Source organism: Leucoraja erinacea, chromosome 12, assembly GCF_028641065.1.
Source record: "Leucoraja erinacea ecotype New England chromosome 12, Leri_hhj_1, whole genome shotgun sequence".
Lineage (NCBI taxonomy): Eukaryota > Metazoa > Chordata > Chondrichthyes > Rajiformes > Rajidae > Leucoraja > Leucoraja erinaceus.
Genome location: NC_073388.1, coordinates 13,339,142 through 13,355,318, shown reverse-complemented (window position 1 = coordinate 13,355,318; position 16,177 = coordinate 13,339,142). Strand labels below are relative to the sequence as shown.

Genomic DNA, 16,177 nt, shown 5'->3' with positions numbered 1-16,177 from the left:
AGGAGGTCATGATGCAGCTTTATATAACTCTAGTTATGCGGCATTTGGAGAATTGCTAACAGTTATGTCACCCCATTACAGAAAGGCATTGAGGCTTTGAAGTGAGTGCAGAGGAGGTTTACCAGCATTTTCTCTGGGGTATCAGAGGCTGAGAAGAGACTTGATAGAAGCATATAGAACTATGAGAGGCACAGACAGGGAAGACAGTTAGAACTTTTCCTTCTTCCCAATGTGGAAATGTCAAAAAGTGAAAGGGATAAAGTTTAAAGGAGAATGTGATGGTGCCTGGTATACACTGCCAAGGGTGGTGGAGGAGACAGGTATGAGAGTGAAGATAGATACAAAATTCTGGAGTAACTCAGCAGGACAGGCAGCATCTCTGGAGAAAAGGAATGGGTAATGTTTCGGGTCGAGACAATAGACAATAGACAATAGGTGCAGGAGTAGGCCATTTGGCCCTTCGACCGCCATTCAATGTGATCATCCCCAATCAGTACCCCGTTCCTGCCTTCTCCCCATATCCCCTGACTCCGCTATTTTTAAGAGCCCTATCTAGCTCTCTCTTGAAAGCATCCAGAGAACCTGCTTCCACCGCCCTCTGAGGCAGAGAATTCCACAGACTCACCACTCACTGTGAGAAAAAGTGTTTCCTCGTCTCCATTCTAAATGGCTTACCCCTTATTCTTAAGGAGTAAGCCATTCTTCAGACTTTTGTCAGGGGAGAGGGAGATACATAGATAAGGAAGTGTAAGGTGTAAAAACAGGACAAGGGGAATGGAGATCAAGGAAAATGTAGATTAGGTTATTGTTAGCTGGGAGAAGGTAACAAAGCAAACAGAGATAAAATGTAGTCAGAGACAGTAAGACTGTCGGAGGAGGAAGCGGAGAAACAAGGGTTTGGATATGAGAGTGACATTTATGAGACTTTCAGATAGGCACAGAGAGTATGGACAATGGGCAGGCAGATGAGATTAGTTTAACCTGACATCATGTTCTGCACAGACATTATTGGCTGAAGGGCCTGTTTGGTTGCTATACTAGTCTATACATGTGCTATACTTGCGTTTTCAGCCACAGGTGCTGAGATCATTGGAACACGAGACCTAATCGTGCAGGCTCTGTTCCGTTTAATTGTCTGAAACGGATTGTATTAAAGCCAATGTCACATTCAAGGCACACATTTCAGAGGAACTTTGCTACTTTTGATGACATGCACCAATATTTATATACAAAGTGCAGACAGGAAATAGAGAATCATACAACAGTCCTCCTGTAAATTCCCAATGGAATATTGCATGAAATATTTTTCCTCATGCAGCATCTAAATCTTTTATAAAAAGCCTGGAGGAGTTGCAGCCTCAAAATCCTTCCTTAGTTTAGTTTAGTTTCGAGATATGGCACGGAAACAGGCCCTTCGGCCCACCGAGTCCGTGCCGACCAGCGATCCCCGTACACTAGCACTATCCTACACACTCGAGACAATTACTCGGTTATAACAGGCAATTGGCAATAAGGGATGCCATTCCCCCCCCACCCCCCACCCCCCCCCCCCCCCCCCCAAGAAACATTATAATGAGGGTTTACTGTGTAGGTTGGGATAGCAGGCAACAAAAAAGCTTTTCACTGTAACTCAGTATAGGCGACGATAATAAACTAAACAAAAAGGTTTGATTATATTCAACTCTCCTAAATGATTGGTTTCTTCTTTGATTATTAACTAGCATCTTGCCAACAATAGAGTGTTACACCAACTGCCCTACAGCTCTCTGCCTTCTCTCTCTCTCTTCGTGTAGTTTTAACCAGGTAACCATGATGATGATTGTTTTCCAATGTAGTGGTACCCTCCTGGAATTTAACAACTTTGAAAACTTCAACCAAATGGGTCCACTATCACAACAGACAATAGACAATAGGTGCAAGAGGAGGCCATTCGGCCCTTCAAGCCAGCCCCACCATTCAATGTGATCATGGCTGATCATCCACAATCAGTACCCGTTCCTGCCTTCTCCCCATATCCCCTGACTCCGCTCTCTTTAAGAACTCTATCTAGCTCTCTATTGAAGGTATCAAGAGAACCCGCCTCCACCGCCCTCTGAGGCAGAGAATTCCACAGAATCGCCACTCTCTGTGAGAAAAAGTGTTTCCTCGTCTCCGTTCTAAATGGCTTACTCCTTATTCTTAAACTGTGGCCCCTGGTTCTGGACTCCCCCAACATCGGGAACATGTTTCCTGCCTCTAGCGTGTCCAAACCCTGACAATCTTATATGTTTCAATAAGATCCCCTCTCATCCATCTAAACTCCAGAGTGTACAAGCCCAACCTTGTATACTCTTATATGTTCCAATAAGATCCCCTCTCATCCTTCTAAACTCCAGAGTATACAAGCTCCATTCTCTCAGCACATATAGCCACTTCCTTTAAATCCCTTAAGTGTAGGCCATCTTCTCTTCTCTTAGACCCCCTTCAGTCGTGGCTGACCATGGGTGTCTCCAGGGTGCTATTCCCTATATGGAGGACACCTATGCGTGACTTTGTTTAACATGGGGAGACTGGTGCACAGACAGCCACCCCACGGTCCTTGACAGATCTGGGCCAGGATCCAGTGGCATGGAGTCCAAGACGACTGGAGACCAGTTTTCTGCTGCAGCCTTCATCCGCCTTCCCAGCCGTTGTGACGCTCCACTAAGGTCAGCCATCGTCCTCCGCCTGTTCCACCATTGACGTCTTGGTTGGATTGCTTTTTGTCAGAGACTTCCCCCTTGACCTTGCCACCATTGGTGGCCCTACCAGGAGCATCGCTCCAGGTGGCATTGCTCTCAGTATCTCAGGTCCACACAAGCTTCTCCACCACGACAAGGTGACAATCCGCGGACAACTCCGAGCTATTCATTAGCCCTGCGAGTTTCTCTAATATGTTATCCCATGTATTTCTTAGAAGCTTTTCCCCATTATGTGAAATTATTCTCCACAGCGAAGATTGATACTTGATTTAACATATCTGTCGTATCGTTAATTGCACGAGCCTTGTTCGCTAGAAGTCCCACACCTACATTAGCTGCTGTTTTGCTATCTATAGATCAACACAAACAATCATTGTTTGGTTTGACATTGTTAGGGACTGCTCAAGGGTTACAAATCATGTGGATAAAGCAGGCATTAATTTAAACAAGAACCAGACTTCACAACATTTGGTTTAATGCACATTATTATCAGCAATCAGTTTGAAATTAAAAGGACAGCTTTGTAAACAAACCGTGCTGTCTACTGACGTAACCGTGGCCCGTTCTCCGATGAATCGCCCAATCGTAAGAGAATGGGAGATGTTAATCGGCGTATATTTCAACCACGCACCTTCATCTTAAGTTATTTCACACCACAGTGATGAAAATGGGGGAAACCTCCAGACCAGATTTACTTTGTCACCTGGCACATGGCCATAGGCGTCTTTCTGTTCATCAATATTTGGGGTAGTTGTGTACTCAATGGAGGTACTATTTTCGGTGGAAACAAGGAACTGCAGATGCTGGTTTACAAAAAAAGACACAAAGTGCTGGAGTAACACTGCGGGTCAGGCAGCATCCCTGGAGAACATGGATAAGTGACGTTTTGGGTCGGGACCCTTCTTCAGCGTCTGAAGAAGAGTCCCAACCCGAAACACCACCCATCCAGACAAGGGGTCACAGTTTAAGGATAAGGGGGGAAGTCTTTTAGGACCGAGATGAGAAAAACATTTTTCACACAGAGAGTGGTGAATCTCTGGAATTCTCTGCCACAGAAGGTAGTTGAGGCCAGTTCATTGGCTATATTTAAGAGGGAGTTAGATGTGACCCTTGTGGCTAAAGGTATCAGGGGGTATGGAGAGAAGGCAGGTACAGGATATCAAGTAGGATGATCAGCCATGATCATATTGAATGGCGGTGCAGACTCGAAGGGCCGAATGGCCTACCCCTGCACCTATGTTTCTATGTTTCTATCCCTGTCCTCCAGATATTCTGATGACCTGCAGAGTTACTCCAGCATTTTGTGTCTAATTAAGGGTGACTGGGAAACTTTTTCAGTCCTCGGAAAATTGTCTTCAGAAGAAAATATAGAAAGTCTAATATCAAAGAAAGTTAACCTTCACATCTGAAATTTTATCAAAAGTTGACTTTCTGTTGTTTGGAGTCCCGTTGAATCACCTGATCTGTGAAACTAGCAGTTCTGTGCACTCCAAAAAAAAAACATACGTGAAATAATTATTTCAATAATTAAAATGTTTCTCAATTTGAGAAGCAACACCACATGAGGTAAAACTGCACTGAATTTCTGGACCTTTGCAAATTAAGGTGCGTGGAGTAATGCTGAAGAACATTGTTACTTGATTTTATCACGATTCATTCTTGGAAGAGTTTGCATAAACAAATACTGTACTTTAGATAAACTAATTGACTGGGCCAATTTTCCCAAATGTGTACAATGTTTGGATTGCAGAAGTGGAAAATTACCACCATGGTTTTAGGGTCCGTCGACTTTCAACTCAGTTCTGAATTTAGATATTGACAAGTTGCAAATGCAACAACACATCATGTTAATCTGCAAACCTCTTGAGCTCACTGGTGATTCTACCCAACCTAATCTTGGCAAGATTTTACAAACCACCTGACTAAAACTGCACAATTAAATCACATTTGCAATCCAACAACCGCGCTGGTCTCAGGGAGAGAGAGAGCAGAAAAATTCCGTTGCATAATACAATGATTTTGTATTATGCAACACTATGAAATAATATTTAAATATTTAAATATTTAGTGACTACTTATCGAACACTTCCAGAACAAATTTCTTCCTAATTCTGCATGGCAGGTTTACCCATGCAGCGATCATCAAAGGTATAGGCAAATCATATCCAAATATGCCTTCACAGTGATCACAAGACCGGCTTCAATAGGACTTAACTGGACCTGACTTACTATGCCAAGGCCAGCAAGTCCAGTTTTTAATATATTCTCTCATGCCAGTTGTACTTTAGGCATCAGTGTACAACATATTCCTTTCCCAACTACCCAAATCTTCCCATCCATCCAACAACCAAAGCTTGTTTGCAGATCTACCGAACAAACCTCTTATCATTCTAACTATCCTTGTATAACTTTTACACTGCAAGGTGTCAGCCAACTAATTCGCCACTACTAACAGTTTCTTGCCCTCTCTTCATATTTCACCAATGTCGACCATTCAGAGTTTCTATTGTCTTTTTATCTTTGTGTTTTTTTTTAGATTTATAAGTTTCCTTTTATATATCTCAGTCCTTGCTGAAGAATCATCATGGGTAATGTTTAATTTAAATAAAAGATATCATTGCATTGCAAGTTTCCACATAAGCACAATATAGATAGGATTTATTGTACGGCCTTTGCGGAATATGTGCGTAGGATGCGGCTGCAGTTAAGTTTTTTTTTACTGTATCTGTACCTCACCATACTTGTGCAGATGACAAGAAACTCAACGTGATTTGATCTGATCAATTACATTTCTCCAATTAAGCCTGTAATCAAAGCTACTGGTTTGAGTTTTGACAGAATATTTGACAGTGCCTAAAAATTGCAATCCTGTAATCAGGGGGTAATTAAAGAAAATCCCAGCCCTCCTTTCCCAGATATCCAGTGCGAGACCACTGCTTCATGGAATGGATAGTAACCTCACCAGCATCACAACCAGTGGCACCAAATTAAGGAGATGAATGCAAGTGAATGAATAGAACAAAAGAAGAATCTGAGTAGAACTGAAGAAGGTTGTCCACCCGAAACGTCACCCATCCATGTTCTCCAGAGGTGTTGCCTGACCCACTGAGTTACCCCAGCACTTTGTGTCCTTTTGTGTGTTAACCAGCATTTGCAGCTTTTCATTTCTACTGCGTGAGGTTTAATATCAAAGTTCAGTCGTATTTCTACACGAAATAAGAGATTACAATGAAAGTCTTGATTAAAACATGCAACTTTAGGACTGATATCAGAGATTTCTTCATTTAGAATTGTGAATTTTTTTATCAGTGTGATGTCCAAATTTCTCCAAAGTTGATTAGGTCCTTATGCCTTAATTTAATTATGCTTCATACAGTACCTGTAATTTCTGTAATAAACAGATACGTTTCCCTGATATCCCCGAGTTATATCATACACTGTGGTACAACCATAAGGATCTCTACATCACATTGACTTGACTCCTACTGTAAGGGTCGCATTTGCTAAACTTTAAACAGGTGCCATGAAACATTGATACAAATACATCGATAGATGTTCCTGAACACATCATCAGTGATGTAACCTGGGGTCATTGGGTGTTTCGGGTCTTTCAACATCAGACACCCTCACCCAGGCGACCCAGCCGTGGTTGACAGACCACGACTTGTGTTCAGGTGGCATTCGCTCCTCCCCATGGACCTCCTCTCCTGATACAGAGCCATCTCGAGGCCTTCTCCGCTGCCTCTGTGGTGTTCTTGATGGCCCTTCTCCTCGCCACTCCGTTTATGCCCAGTGCACCCAAGGTTTTGTAAAGCGATTGCCCTGCGAAACCTCAGCAGCCAACCTCGATGGGCATACACCTTCCCTTCCAGCCCTGCTTGCGCCAGTCTATGACCAGCTCTTCATACTTGGCCATCTTCCTCTCGTGGGCCTCCTCCAGACGGTCCTCCCACGGCACAGGACGATGTTTTTGGTCGCCTCTGAGACCAGGAGGATCAGAAAGACAAAACTCTCAAAACACCCTATTGTGTTTGAACATCAAAAGCCAACTACAGGATCTTGAAATGGGAAAACTCCAATCAATGGAAATCTGAATGCGACATCGTCGGCTTACATGGAGGCTGCGACATCAGTTAAATTATTTCACAATTATGAACAACGCTGCTGCGAGTCAACCATATTTATTGGGAAAATACCGTTCCCTTCCCGCCAGCAATCGTGGACTTACTCAAGTATGTTGAAATGGAATGGGTGATATTACCAAACCTAGTGACTAAGAGACGCATCCTGAGATGTGCAGCAATGCATCTGTTGTGACTCCAGTGACACCTACCTAATGAAAGAGTGTGGTAGAAAGCTTTATGTTGCTTGCTATGCAGTCGGCAGAAAGACTACACATGATCACAAAGGGTGGTGGTTGTGTGGAACAAGCTGTCAGAGGAGGTCGTTGAGGCAGGGACTATCCCAACATTTAATAACAGTTAGGTACATGGATAGGACAGGTTTGGAGGGATATAGGTCAAACGCAGGCAGGTGGTTCCAGTATAGTTGGGACATGTTGGCCGGTGTGGCCAGGTTGGGCCAAAGGGGCTGTTTTAAGACTCTATGACTCTAAGATTACAATTGATCCATCCACAGTGTACAGATATAGGCACAGTTCGATGTCCGTCAATGAATCTGTCCAAATGGCATTTGCCGTTGACCAGTACTGAATTGCCCAAATTACAGATGCTGGAAATATCCCAAGTGATCCACATTATTGGGAACAAGGAAAGAGTACAAACAGAAATTTGGAAAAAAAAACAATTCTAACTCCTCTGCACCTGACCAACTCACTACTGGAATAAAGGCTGCGTAATTACTGGGCACAGATAAAATTAAAGCTCAGCTCAAAAGTTTAGTTTAGTTTTTTGTCATGTGTACAGTGAAAAGCTTTTTGGTGCATGCTAACCAGTCACCAGTCCCCTCTCCCATCAGGCAAGAGGTACAGAAGTGTGAAAATGCACATCTCCAGAATCAGGGACAGTTTCTTTCCTAGCTGAACCATGCTACCAACAACTAGAGAACAGTCCTGACTTACCATCTACACTCATTGGAGACCCTCGGACTATCTTTAATCGCACTTAACTGAACTTTATCTTGCATTAAATGTTATTCAAGTAACATTATCGTGTCCCTTTTAATCCCTACACTGTGGATGACTCAATTGGAATCTTACTGCTGAATAGTTAACACACAAAAGCTTTTCACTGTACCTCAGTACACGTGACAATAAACTATAAATAAATATTATACACGATTACAATTGAACCAGCCACAATGTACATTATAAAAGGAACAGTGTTTCGAGCAAGATTAATTCAGATTATAGATTAAGGGACAGAAGTTTAGGGGTAATATGAGGGGGAACATCTTTACGCAGAGAGTGGTGGCGGTGTGGAATGAGCTCCCAGTGGAAGTGGTGGAGGCAGGTTCATTGGTATCATTTAAAAATAAATTGGATAGGCATATGGATGACAAGGGTATGGAGGGTTATGGTACGAGTGCAGGCAGGTGGGACTAAGGGGAAAAAAATTTGTTCGGCATGGACTTGTAGGGCCGAGATGGCCTGTTTCCGTGCTGTAATTGTTATATGGTTATATGGTTAGATAGTGCAAGGGTCTCCAATGTAGTACATAGCAGCTCAGGATTGCTCTCTACTTGTTGGTAAGCATTGGTTGATGGTAGAAAGCTGCAATAAGTCATTGCATGATCTCAGAATTGAGGAGAGGCATTTTGGAAAAGTGTTGGAAACTGCTCCTGTGCAAGACTGCACATGTAGGGGTGCTGTTAAAAAGGAGAGAGAACAGAAAGTAAACATAGCAAAAAGTGTTGGAACAAATGTAAGGTCTATTGTTATTTTTACAGCAAACAACCAAAACCCATGTTTCTGTAAATCGATGTCACATGAATCTTACAAAATAACTTCATCTTTTTAGATGCAGAAATTTATATCACTGTTGCATGAAAAAATAAATAGGTTCCAGCTTTTTAAAAATACACCAAAATCCTACAAGACTGGCAAATCAGTGATTAGGTAACTCATGTTAATCCAATTCTGTCACAAAGTAATTCTTCTTGATTCATTGTGCAGTGTCTCCTGGTAGCATCCACGTTCCAAACACTATCCCCTCATCGACTACATCATCGTTCGATCCTGTGACCAACAAGATGTACTGAAAACAAGAGCTGTTACTGGTGCCGACAACTGCTGGACAGACCATCGTCTCATCTCGTCCACCATGAGAATGAAGATTCGGGCCAAAAGGAAACATCAAAACCAGAACACCATCAAGATATTCAATGTTAACGTCCTTCAAGACAACAACCATGTACAGAAGTTTCAGCAGAAACTTCCAGAACAACTGCCTCAACAAATTCCACCGTCTGTCGAAGAACACTGGAATATATTGAAGAATGCTATCATCGCCTCCTGCAAGCAAACAATTGGGATCAAGTAAAAAAAACATCAGGATTTGTTCGACGATAATGACAAACAACTCCAATAACTCATCGATGAAAAGAGAAAAGCTTTCATCACCTTACAAAATGACCAAAAGGAAATGCTATCAGGAATGCAAGTCCAGAAGAGCACCCGAAATCTGAAAAACCAATGGTGGAGGGAGAAAGCTCAGGAAATCCAACAACTAGCAGACGCCAATGACACTCGAGGCTTTTTCAACGCCACCAAAGCCATTTTTGGTCCATCCACTCACGGTCAAGCCCCTCTCAAAAGCAAAGATGGGTCAACCATCCTGAAGAGCAATGCTGACATCAATTCTAGATGGAGGGAGCATTTTGAAATCTTCTAAATCAAACCGCCTCATTTGTCAGGAATGTGATCAACAACATTCCAAAGCAGCCTGTTGGCGACTCCCTAAGCAGATTACCATCGCTTGAAGAAATCAAGGAAGCCTTGGAAAAACCTGGAAAAACAACGGCAGCTAGACTCGATGGAATACCAGCCGAGGTCTATAAAATTGGTGGTAACCTGCTCCATCACCAACTGCATCAACTTCTCATCAAGATCTAGATAAATGAAAACATACCAGGAGACTTTAGAGACTCAGCAATCGTTACCATCTACAAAAGGAAAAACGATCGATCTGACTGCGGAAACTATCGTGGAATTTCCCTATTAGCAACTGCAGGCAAGGTCCTCGCCCGCATCATGAACAACCGACTCAAGCCTTTAGCCGAGAAGATCCTTCCAGAGACACAAGTCGGTTTTAGACCATCACGTGGAACAGCCGGCATGATCTTCACAATGCGTCAACTACAAGAAAAATTTTGTGAACAACTTCAACCTTTGTACATGGCACTCATCGACCTCACTAAGGCCTTCGACTCGGTATCAAGGGAACTCTTATGGGACATCCTATCCACCTTTGGATGTCCTGAAAAGCACATTTGAATCCTGAGACTCCTCCATGATGACAGGCTTGCCACAGTCATGGCCAGCAACAGCAACTGTGAGCCATTTCAAGTCAGATCAGGAGTGAAACAGGGATGCATGATTGCCCCAACACTGTTCACCATCTTCATTGCGACAACTATCCACATCATCCAGAACGACCTACCCCAGGAATCAAAACCGTTTTTAGAACAGATGGCAGACTTTTCAATCTTGCCTGTCTCAAGTCCAAAACGAAGACACCTATGAGCTCCCTCATGGAGTTCCAATAGGCAGACGACAACTGTGTTGCAGCTCTCTCAGAAAATCATCTGCAACAGATCCTGACTGCCTTCAACAGTGCATACACGAAACTTGGACTTACCATCAACTCCAAGAAGACTCAGGTTATCTACCCAATCACCAACTGAGACAAATTGGAAAGAACCATCAATTCAACTTGGTGAAACAACCCTGGAAAATGTGGATCACTTTCCATACCTTGGAAGCCACCTCTCCTCCAATGTCGACCTTGATGATGGGATCCAACATCATCTTAAGTGTGCTGGAACAGCTTTTGGACATCTTCAAAGAGAGTCTTTCAAAATCGTGACATCCGAACAGACACCAAAATGTTAGTGGTGATTCCAACGCTCCTGTATGCATCAGAAACTTGGACACCATACCAACGCCATCTGAAAACACTTGAAAAGTTCCATCAACGATGTCTTCAAAGCAGCTTAAATATCAGTTGGTAAGACAGAAGAACCAACGTCAGCATGCTGAATGAAGCAAAAACATCTGGCATTGAATCCTTCGTCATCAAGAACCAACTAAGATGGGTCGGTCATGTTGTTCGGATGGAAGACGAGCATCTACCAAAGCAAACCTTCTACTCCCAGCTTATAGAAGGCAAACGGAAAAGAGGCGGACAAAAGAAGAGATTCAAAGACGCCTTAAAAGCCAGCATGAAGAAATGTGTAATCAACATCGACAATTGGGAAACCAATGCCAAGTTCAGGAAACTCTGGCGAACCATCATCCAAGAAGGAACAGCAACCTCCGAAGCCAAGAGATGCGCAGAATTAGAGGAAAAGAGAAGAAAATGGAAAGAGAGGCAGCAACAACCAAAGCCCGATCTGCCATCTGGAATTACCTGTCCTGAATGTCGATGAACTTTTAAAGCCAGGATTGACTCATAGGCCACCTGAGAGTCCATAAAAACAACGGAACGTAGACCATCATCCTCGACCTCGAGGTATAGCCTCGACGACGACAGTGAACCGATAGCACCAAAATACATAAAGAATATTTAACAACATATTTTAATTTTGGAAAGTGGCACCAATAAAAAAATTACTCTCCTCTTCCACTATCAACCATAACAAGTTTAAAATGAGGTAGAATACAACAAATACAGGCAACAGAGATTTATGATGATGTCTAAATCGAGGGCAGAGTAAGAATTATAGCATTTGTCACTGAGCTACTGTATGTAGACGTACTGTATGAAGACATGAGGGCGTAATGGAAATGAGAAGATGCAAATAACAAATGCATGGTTCAATAGTTAAATACAATGTCATGTGTGTGACTTCAGGCCAAACAGGCTAGGAAAGTTTCAATCATTTATTTGTAATTGTGCAATTGATCAATGTCTTAGGAATACAGAGGATTTCAAAAAAAGGAATTAGCAAAGTTTCCCACACTGCTGTCCAGAAATAAGTCAGTATGTGATATAACAGATGAGAGTTTTATTGCGCTCAACAATTGATAGTTCACCTCCTCCCCTTATCCCCTCAGCTCAGAGACACCACTTCTGCAAGTCAATTGCCAATACTTCCAATTTACCTAGCATTTGTTTGGATGAGACATCAGAGGGTAGGCTGCCAGAATCCAAGAATCAAACCAGCTTTACATCTCCCACTATCTCAACATTAAGAACATAACTTTAATTTATCTGTGAGCACGTTAACTAATCGTAAATACTGGAAGTGGTGTGGGAATTATTCACAGGCATTAAACATAAGAGGGAGTATTTTGTACTGATGATTTACTTCTGGACGGTCAGTTCCACTGAGTTCAAATGGAACAAATGGACAGAAGGTGCCCTTAATGCTGATCAATCCTCTCATACACCTTTAGAGTGGTGAATTTCAGAAAGAGGGAAGAAAAGGTAGCTTTGGTCTCTTTTTAAAATGAACGAAAAAACATCTACCTCTCCAAATGCCTACAATAAAATCACATATCACCTGGAATTGGTACCCAGGGAGAAACACCATTTATATTGGAAAATTGTAGTGTATATATACAAACACACACATTGTCATACATACACATACATATATTATATATAGATTATATATATTTTAGTGCTATTAAATGTCTTTTAATTTTTACTGTTTTTATAGTCCTGTCGTCTTAATGGTTTTAGTAGTTTGTAATAACTTTTTGTTGACTTCCCATGTACAGCACTTTGTGGTAACTGATGTTGTCTAAAAGCGCTTTATAAATAAAGTTATTATTATTAAAGTTATTATTATTATTATATGCACACATGTCACATGTACATATGTGCGCAGATACACACACACACATGAGCATATACACACATGTGACCTAAAACATTATCTATCCATGTTCCCCAGAGATGCTGCCTGACCTGCTGAGTTACTCCAGCAGTTGTGTCTTTTTTTGAATAGCTGCATCTGCAGTTAGTATGTTGTCAGAAAAGTAGAATGCCTAAATATACATTGAGATTTTTATGTTTACCAAATACTCCTTTTCTCCTTGTGAAAATTGGATTATGCGATTGCTGGGAAAAAGGTAGACAATACCATATGTTTGATACAATAAATTACTCGGGTCAAATTGAAATAATTGTCTTAATACTGAGAATCAAGAAGCTGCTGTGAAGCAAAGAAATTGCAAAACAAAATCAGGATGAATTGTCCAGAATTGAGCAAAGCACCCACTTTATAAAAATATCTATTTTTGTATTAAATACAGTGTGTAAGAAGCCAAATAACAAACGTGCCCACTCAACCATCACCCTAGCTTTTCATTGTACCTTGGTACACGTGGCATTAAAGTAAACTCAACTAAACTCAACCCGTTACCCTTGGCACTTTCCAAAGGATCAGCAATGTGTAATTCCAGAATCCTTTCTATTTGCATCTTCCTCTGATACTGAAAATATACATTTCACTCTTATCTCTCCATGCTGTTGCTTTCAAAGTATTTTACTGCACTAGTGTGCTGAAATGTCCTTCTGACACACTTCTGTCTCTGCTTTCTGACAATTTTAACCCTTAATCATAATTTAGTCCAAAGAAAATCCAAAAGGCATTCTGAGCTTCTAAAGCTTCTAACACCTTGTTCTTACATTCTGCTGTAACTGGATCTCTTTACAAATGTTGTACTGACCTGTTAATCTCACTACAATCTTTTTTCTTAAATACATTTTGAATCTATCCTAATGCTGTAAGATTCCTGACATTTTCTATAAATCTTCTTTTTATTGTTATGTCAGCCTCTTGTTTGCTTTGGCGTGCAGGGAGTTCTGATATTGAAATCCCCAACTTTCTTCCTCATGAGCTTCTATGGTCTTTGCTCATGAGAGCCTGCTTGCTGTGTGCCTGCGTTTATATACCCTCATTGTTGCTGCCCCGCCCGGTCTGCCCCCTCCACCGTCCAGTTGCCCCACCACTTCACTCGGCCAGTTTGGGTGTGAAACCGCTGAGGGAGATATAATGGTCTTGGAAAAGTAGCAAAGGCCTGATTTGTCAGGGTTTGCACAGTTAAAGTGTATGTAAATTGAGCTTCTACTCCCTTGAGATTAGACAGTCAAATGGAGATATATTCAAGGCAATTACAATTATTCAAGGCAATTAAAATTATTCAGGAAGTAGGCTGAATAGAAACAGTCGCCTCTGGTGGTGTGAATCCAAACAATTGGGCATAATGGTAACATTAGAACTGGGTCATTCATACGTGGAATCAGGAAGCACCTTTTCACATGGAGGATCTCACTTTCTGAACCTCTCTCACCGTCAAATAAAAGCTAGAGAGATCGTGTCACAGCCGCTGGCCATATGCCTAAAGTTGGGAAGAGGTGCTGACGTCCTTCTAACTGACTGAAGGAGAAGGAAAGATTGAGCTCATTTCCCCACTCCCCACACGTTACGAGGACGTCGTTGAGGGCCTGAGCTATAGGGAGAGGTTGCAAAGGCTAGGATGTTATTCCTTGGGAGCGCAGGATGAGGGGTGATCTTAGAGAGGTGTACAGAATCATGAGAGGAATAGATCAGGTCTATTGGTCAGCTGGGCTGGTGTTTGGTTTAGTTTAGAGATACAGGGCGGACACTGGCCCTTCGGCCCGCCGACCAGCGGATCCCCGCACACTAGCACATACCAGGGACATTTAACATTTATATCAAGGGAGGAAAGCGAAGATCTCGGAGAAAACCCACGCGGCCACGGGGACAAGGTCCGTACAGACAGCACCAGTAGTCAGATGGAAGCCGGGTCTCCGGCGCTTTAGCGCTGTGAGACAACAACTCTACCGCTGGTGCTTAAAATACAGTCTTTTGCCCAGTGTAGGAGAATCGAGAAGATAACATGGGTTTAAGGTGAGGGGAAAAACATTTAATAGGAACCCGAGGGGCAACTTTTCTTTACACGAAGGAGCTGTCGAGGAGGTAGTTGAGGCAGAGACTTTCACAACGTTTAAGAGAGATTCGGATAGGTACATGGACAGGACAGGGTTAAAGGGTTATGGGCCATGCGCGGGCAGGTGGGACTGGGGCATGTTGGTCGGTCGGCGTGGGCAAGTTGGGCTGAGGGGGCCTGTTTCCACACTGTACGAGTCTATTGCTAAGATATTTCAAACACAAACAGCGACATTTCCAAAGAAATCCACAAGCTTCGGTGAAAAGAGCGGGGATGGGGAGAGACTGATACTTTGCAAGGGGGGTCAATAAACTAATCACTGTGGTCAGACTGACAACATATTGAAGAAGTGAAGGTAACCAGATACGGCGAGTCCAGTCAAGTCCGTGAACTAAAGCAATTCGCTCTCAGTCTCCACATTCTTTCCCTTTTGGACACGGGAGGACATTCATCAACTTCCCCTTTCGCGAAAGGCAAAACTTTCCAAACACGGATTCACAAAAAAAGTTAAACATTCATCAAAAGAACAGGAACCACGAAAGTTAAAGAACTTTTGTTTTTTTTACCGTCTGCGATACCTTTGGTCAGGTGGCAGGAGGAAGTCGCCGCACAAAACAACTTGGCTGCAAGCTGGATAAATGTACAGCTACACCTCAAACCCTCCCTGAAACAGGATCGCTCACACCCAGCTCAATGATCAGCCAGCAGCAGCAGCAGCAGCAGCAGCAAAACCTGACATGGATCTTGGCGACAGGGAGGAATTCTTAAAATCACCGCAAGATCTATCTGAGAGATAATCAAATTGGTAATGTTTCCAGCAGTATATGTAGAAACCAAGAACTGCAGACGATAGGCACAGAATGCTGGAGTAACTCAGCGGGACAGGCAACATCTCTGGATAGGAGGAATTCCTTATACCAACAGATGCTGCCAATCCCGTTGAGTTACTCCAGCATTTTGTGTCTATCTTCGTTGTCTCTGTACTGTACACTGACAATGACAATTAAAATTGAATCTGAATCTGAATCTGTAAACCTGCATCTGCAGTTCCTTCCTACACAAAGATCTGCAGATGCTGGTTTGTACCAATGATGGGCACAAACTGCTGGAGTAACTCAGCGGGCCAGGCAGCATCTCTGGCGAAAAAGGATGGGTGATGTTTTTGGGTTCTTCAGACTGAAAGAATGGGGAGGGGAGGGGAGGCGGTGAATAGCTGGAGGTGAGAAAAGACGAATAGAAATCAGGGTCGGCCACAAATGATTTCAGGCAGGGTGGAACCTGGAGCCAAAGTTGCCTCAGCAAGGTGTGAACCCGGTGTATGAACATTGAATTCTTTAATTTTAAGTAACTTCAT

The 16,177-nt window shown here is 42.6% G+C and overlaps 1 protein-coding gene across 5 annotated transcripts in view; it reads right to left on the bottom strand.

The window, feature by feature from the left end:
- The window catches only part of LOC129702074 (nucleolar protein dao-5-like), a 50,742-nt gene extending 35,044 nt beyond the window's left edge, over nucleotides 1–15,698 (bottom strand). The window contains exons 1-2 of one of the 5 annotated variants that reach the window (XM_055643616.1): nucleotides 15,390–15,698; nucleotides 12,210–12,291 (exon numbers count right to left, since the gene is read on the bottom strand). The gene's annotated coding sequence lies outside the window, so the exon portion shown is untranslated. Of the gene's footprint in view, nucleotides 1–12,209; nucleotides 12,488–15,389 lie in introns of those variants that run through there. The other 4 variants (XM_055643613.1, XM_055643614.1, XM_055643618.1 and 1 more) reach the window with 4 other exon arrangements.
- Between the last annotated feature and the right edge of the window lie 479 nt (nucleotides 15,699–16,177).